This window comes from Lissotriton helveticus, chromosome 7, assembly GCF_964261635.1.
Source record: "Lissotriton helveticus chromosome 7, aLisHel1.1, whole genome shotgun sequence".
Taxonomy (NCBI): domain Eukaryota; kingdom Metazoa; phylum Chordata; class Amphibia; order Caudata; family Salamandridae; genus Lissotriton; species Lissotriton helveticus.
The window spans coordinates 1414524656-1414531877 of NC_136068.1; the positions used below are offsets into that span (position 1 = coordinate 1414524656).

The 7222-nt window shown below is 38.9% G+C and overlaps 1 pseudogene; it reads right to left on the reverse strand.

The window, feature by feature from the left end:
* Positions 1–1368: 1368 nt before the first annotated feature.
* On the reverse strand, positions 1369–1522 carry LOC144771167 (5.8S ribosomal RNA; annotated as a pseudogene).
* Between the last annotated feature and the right edge of the window lie 5700 nt (positions 1523–7222).

The window sequence follows — 7222 nt, forward strand, 5'->3', positions numbered from 1 at the left end:
GCAATAGACCTCTGGTCAGGTTCACAAAGTAGATTGGACCTGGTCTCCACTTACCTTCGGACATCTTGAAAGAAAATGTCTGAGAAGGTGGAGTTCAGCAAGGCAAGGAAGCTGATGGTGTCCAGGAATGAGGCGTCACCATTTTCTACGAAGTCACGGTGAAGATGTCTATATTTGGACTTAGTCTCTTTTAAAGAAGTTGAAAATATCCAGTGACATGAAGCTGCAGGCTGTAGCCAATGAGGGCTCCACAAGGCCAGTTACCCTTTCTGCGAGGAGCCGCTGAACAGGATTTGCTTCTGCAGAGAAGAATGCAGTGGGTCAATCAAACAGGGATGACAGGGGGAGAAAAGGCAATATAGGGCAGCCCCCCACTCAACAACTATGAAACAAAAAGCCCTAATCAGCCTGCATGGTTAAAGTCACAAAGCCCTGTAACTATTGGGGCCATATCTTTTATTGGCTCACCTAGGTAAAAAAAAAATTATCAATGTTGTGTTACAGGTCAGACCATACCTTAAAACGTAAAAAACTGTGTACAGCTACACCCACAAAGAAAGTATGTGAGAAAGCAAGGAAAGTACCTCACGGATGTAACACGCGAGGGTGTTCCCGGTTTGATAATTACCGGTATACCCACTTCTCATCATCGGTTACTTTCCTTGCTGAGAGGATGAAGTATGTGCAAAAAAGATGTGCACAGGAGAGAATCGATAGAGACAGATAAGGAGTGTACACATCCACAACCTTGTAGGAAAGAAAAAAGTGTTTAGAAAGAAATACCAAGTGCCTACACCCAACAACCAACAAATATAAAACAAGTGAGGTTTGGCTGGCTAGGTTGATTTTATTCTGGTGCTGCCAAACTTCACTATTGTTAGGTTAATACCATTGATTCATTGTAACTGGACCGACATGTTTCATTGCCTTGTCATTGGCAACTTCGTCAGGGTACGTAGTTGGGTCTCAATTCTCAATCCTCCGTATTTTAGTGAGGAACTGTACACAGACAAACATAAAATAGAGCGCAGCAGTGGTCACTAGGTGCGTCAATAGAGGGAGGTCTATTCTGAGCCAAACACAACCACCCAGTCAGTGCAGGTAGCTGCAAGGCGCTTTGTTTACCTTTTGCTCTTTCGCTCTTTCCGCTTTAATCTCCTTTCCTGAGGAAATCCTGGTTAGTTGTTTTTCCTCCACTCAGTAATATTCTTCAGTTGGTCACTTCCTCTGATCTGAGGATATAGTCAGATTCCGTAGTATAAGGGAGGCGGACCAATTTCTTGGGCATCAGAAGGGGAGGGGCCCTCTTTCAAACATGTGACAGCCTCTGTCATACCCTGGAAGAGCCCCACGCAATTGATGTTCAAGCGACCCTCACAAAGCCCTAGCTCCGAGAGGAACCCAGGGCCACAAGTTGCATTCGAAGTGCTGATGATCAATGTGTCCTGCAATTGGCACTAATTCTTGGTGCTAGCTGCATTCTTCATCAATGCGAGAGTCGAATGATCCACTGCCAAGAGTCACAGACAACTTTCTGAATGTTCTCTCACCTGCTATTGCACAAGAAATGGGAGGAAGGCAGTGCCCCCCATGTGGGTCGACAGTTCAGCACCCCTTCAGGCTTCCATGATAGAAGTCAGCCTCAATGATTTAAAGAGTGTTTCCAGGCACCTGGCCCAATATCTTCCCCCTGTTGTCACAGTAGGCAGGTGAGCAAGCAGCTCCTATGGCAATATAAGCAGGCAACTCCACCACTGGCACTTCAAGACAGGGTTGAACAGGTCTTGAAACCTCAGCCTGGACACATATAACAAGACCACCAGATACATGGTAATGAGGAAGTGTCACTGTCAGGCAACACCTAATCCTGAAGGGGAAGACGAAGAGGAAACTGACTTTTGTTGGCACATACCGATATCTCCCACCTTGCCCGTTCTTTATTTCGAGCAGAATGCAGGAAGGCAAGCAACAGAGACCATGACATTCCCTGCGTCACTTTCCTATAAGAACCAGGAAACTGTGGTCATACAAACGGGATCCAAATCCCTTAAAAACAATTGGGCAATAGAGCATGTGGGACAGACGAAATTTAATAAAAAGCGGAAGGGGTGGGAGGAACATGCCGAGGTAGATGTGAGGATCAATAGCAAGGAAGATGCTGAGGTGGACACGAGGATCACTAGAGAGAAAGATGCTGAAAAGGAGAAAACAGAATTCAATCCCAAATCCAATGTCAAAACAGAGGGAGTGCAGAATACCTTGTCAGAATCTAGAATACTTCAGAAGGCAGGTGCCGGTCAGAGTGCAGACTTCAGAATCCTCATAAGACTCCGCCAGGAAGTACGGAGACCACCGAGTAGATTAAGTGTCCTGCCAAGCTCCAGGAGGAGCATGGCTATCCCAGGTATGCACACGTCTCCTGGTATGATACAGGAGAGAAAAGACTTGGGGCCAGATGTACAACCCTTTCATTTAGTGCCTCACAATTTGAGACACATTGCGAGTCGCAAATTGTGAGGCGCTAAATGAAATGTACAACAGTGTGTTTACACTGTTTTGCAATTCCCAATGGGGTTGCAAATTGCGAGGCTCATTAATCTTATCAATTTGCAAGCCCTTTGTGAATGCCAGCACTCCCATGGATGGTGGCCTTTTGGGCTCAGCAGACCACCATGTCTGGGATCGCTTTTTAATAAAGCAGCTTTTATTTTATTTAATTTTTTTAAATGCAGCTCGTTTTCCTTAAAGGAAAATGGGATGCATTTTTAAAAAAAATGAAACGTTTTCCTTTAATTGTTTAAGGGCAGGCAGTGGTCCCTGAGACCATTACCTGCCCTTTAAAAAATAGTTGTCATGCATTTTCAAAGGGGATGGGGTCTCCTGGGTGTAGGGTGTTGAAATATCGATTACAAAAATATCGTTGACAAAAATATCGTTGGAAAAATATCGTTTACAAAAATATCGACACCCTATACCTAAACAGGTAAGTACATAAATATCGACTCAAAAATATCGTTGTAATAAATATCGTTGTAAAAAATATCGAATGTTTAAATTAATTAAAATTACATTCAATATTAAATAAATATAAGTACTATTAACAAAATAAATTACATTACTTTTATTTTTTGACTATTGAAAACAAATTAAATACACTTTTTCATTATAAACTTAATAAATGTGTACATATACATATATTTAACACATTACTTTACATAACAACAATAATACATACATATAATTAAAATATAAAATATATTATTAATTAAAACATTTGATAGTGAAGGGGTAAAAATTACTATTCCCACTCCAGAGGGTGCAACAGTAGGGAAAGCGTTGGATAGCGTAGGGGTTTAAATTACTATTCCCACTCCAGAGGGTGCAACAGTAGGGAAAGCGTTGGTTAGCGTAGGGGTTTAAATTACTATTTCCACTCCAGAGGGGATGTATGACGTTACAACGCATACTTTTACCACGCCTACCATTACCACACATTTTTTACAACGCAGGATCCATGACAACGCATACCATTACCACGCATGTATCTACAACGCATACAATTACAACGTAAGTATTGGTAAGTATATAATATTTTTTAATATTTAATTTAATTAAAATTAATATAATGTAATTTAATGTAATTTAGTTTAATTAATTTAATTTAATTTAATTTAATTTAATTTAATTAATTTAATTTAATTTAATCAATTTAATGTAATGTAATTTAAATTTAATTATATTTAATTTTTACACTGTACCCTTTTCCCAAAAACCCAAAACTGACCCTGAACCCAAAAAATACCCCTTTTACCCAAAAACCCAAAACTGACCCTGAACCCTAAAAATACCCCTTTACCCAAAAACTAAAAACTGACCCTGAACCCTAAAAATACCCCTTTACCCAAAAACTGAAAACTGACCCTGAACCCTAAAAATACCCCTTTACCCAAAAACTGAAAACTGACCCTGAACCCTAAAAATACCCCTTTACCCAAAAACTGAAAACTGACCCTAAACCCTAAAAATACCCCTTTACCCAAAAACTGAAAACTGACCCTGAACCCTAAAAATACCCCTTTACCCAAAAACTGAAAACTGACCCTGAACCCTAAAAATACCCCTTTACCCAAAAACTGAAAACTGACCCTGAACCCTAAAAATACCCCTTTACCCAAAAACCCAAAACTGACCCTGAACCCAAAAAATACCCCTTTACAAAAAAAACCAAATAATATTTTTAATAAAATAATATACTTACCAATACTTACGTTGTAATGGTATGCGTTGTAAAAGTACCTGCGTTGTAAATACATGCGTGGTAATGGTATGCGTTGTAATGGATCCTGCGTTGTAAAAAATGCGTGGTAATGGTAGGTCGTGGTAAAAGTTGCGTTGTAAAGGTTGTATACCCTCCAGAGGGTGCAACAGTAGGGAAAGCGTTGGATAGCGTAGGGGTTTAAATTACTATTCCCACTCCAGAGGGTGCAACAGTAGGGAAAGCGTTGGATAGCGTAGGGGTCAAAATTACTATTCCCACTCCAGAGGGTGCAACAGTAGGGAAAGCGTTGGATAGTGTAGGGGTTAAGATTACTAAATGTATTTACAATGTTTAAAAATTAACAAATCTTTATTTTTATTTAATTAATCATTAATTAAATATTTATTCAATTAAAATGTAATTAATTCACTACTTTTTCACTTAAAAATGCAACTACACACACCTAAAATTAATTAAACAATTAACATAACTAATTTACATAATTATTAATCAATTAACAAATTGAAATTAATTAACTATTATTTATTACACTATTTATATTCAATTAACACATTCATTAATCAATTATTTTATTATATTTACAATGTTTAAAAATTAACAAATCTTTATTTTTATTTAATTAATCAATAATTAAATATTTATTCAATTAAAATGTAATTAATTCACTACTTTTTCACTTAAAAATTCAACTACACACACCTAAAATTAATTAAACAATTAACATAATTAATTTACATAATTATTAATCAATTAACTAATTGAAATTAATTAACTATTATTTATTACACTATTTATATTCAATTAACACATTAATCAATTATTTTATTATATTTAAATTACTTCCCACCCTACTCCCCTATAAACCCACAACCCGCTACGGAACTATTAACACTAAATTCAACATAAAATACGGTATTAACTAATAAAATACTACACAAAATACTACTTTGACAACCAATACTCATTAAAAACACTTAATTACTTATTATTATTTAAAAAACGATATTTTTGTAAACGATGTTTTTGTAAACGATATTTATTACAACTATATTAATGTTAACAATATTACTTACCTGTCTGTCGATATTCTTGTCAAACTATATTTTTGTCATCGATATTTCTTCTTGTCGATATTTCTGTGACGATATTAATGTTAGTCGATATTTTTACGACGATATTCCCGCTCTGTACCCTCCTGGGGACCCCTTCCCATTTGTAAATGCATTACCACATACTTTAAGTAGGAGGTAATTGTGAGTGTTATGCGACCACAATTGCGGCTGTAAAACATTAGTACATTGTTTTGAGACTCGCTATTTGGAAGGTAATGTCCCTTCCAAATAGGGAGGCGCAAAACCTATTTAGCGAGTCGCAAACAAAATTATGACTTGCTAAATAGGCAATGTACATGGCCCAATATGTTTTTGCATTGGCATGCAAAAACGGGTCGTACATCTGGCCCATGGACCGGAGGAGGGTGGAGAATTGAAAAGTAATATACAAGGAAACGATATGTTAAAATCATTTCTCTTGCACTATATGAAACTATTATCACTGGCACTGAAACACGTGGACTTTTTATTCTTTTCTTTTCATTCTTATACTTCATTGAAGGTGTTTGAGTGAGAAGTGACTTCAATACCAGGACACCTGTATTACTTGGTGATACTTCTTCCTTTTCACAAGAAAGTAGATGCAAATAGCAAACACTCAAGACTTGGAATATATCTCTAGTGACGGGTACACTGGTTGATAGTAAACAAAAGGCTCTATACCACACAAGCACATTCCCCCTTGGTTTAAGGAACCTACAATTAAACAATTGAACATATCTAAGGTCCCAATACTTGCTGGTGGTATCTTTTTCTTCCTTGAGGTACACATTAACTATCAGTGGCCCTGGCTGTTCTGCTTCTAAGAAAGAGGAAGAAAAGGAGAAAAGATTAATACAACAAGATTGACTCACACTGTTCATATATAAAAAAGACACAGCGTCTTCAAGCTACTATCTCATGTTTTTTACATCCCGCTATTACGACAGCCACCCTACCTGCACCTCAGGGATCTGCCACCCACTGGGGCCGGGTAGCCAAGTTTCAACCCCTGCACATTGAGAGTCCCCAGTATAGTCTATTGCCCAAGCAATGCTTGTAGGCTGGGGTCCACCTTGCCCTGGTGGGAGGCACAAAGGGCATAAGAGCTGTCAAATCAACTCAACTTATTCCCCCATGGGAATACATGCATAGGAACTCAAATGTTCCTGAGGCAGCTTCTCCTCCCATACCTCAAAGCCATTCACACTAGCTTCAAGGGTTACAGTATCTCCACCAACAGAAGCCAGGGTTCCCTTCTAGCCCGAAATTCTTCTCATTCAAGATGCCAAGCTGTTGTAGACGAATCTAGGACTCTAGTTAAATATTCCCGATTCATGCCCTTATGTGGTTATATAAAATAATATCCTTATATAGGCATAAGAATCATACCCATATTAAGACATAGCCAATGCAGTCCAAATAGGGCAAGGCTACTCCTATAGACTCCTAGAAAGCACAACGTGTTCTTAAACAAACCAAGCCTCCAGCAGCCCGGGAATTCCCCCTGCTTCTGTATTGATTTGTCCTAGAACTCCCGTAGCCCTGAAAGAACTGCGAGTTCTTAGTGACGTCTTATGTCCAACCTTACGTCAAACTCGGCACCTTCTGGCCTAGCAAAACACACGGTGGTTTGGAGCAGATCGACTATCTACTTGCCCGACGCCCTGCTGTAGCATGTGCCGAAGGAAGCCGGCCCTCCCGCTGACGCACTGAGAGAGACGCTGTCTTTTCTCCTGCCGAGAAATTCAGCTCCAGTGTTTCCCTGTCACCCTTGCAGGTTGCTGGGAGATCGAGTCCTGAGAGAGTGATACAAGACCTCCTTCATTCTATAAACCAAGGTACGGAGCTG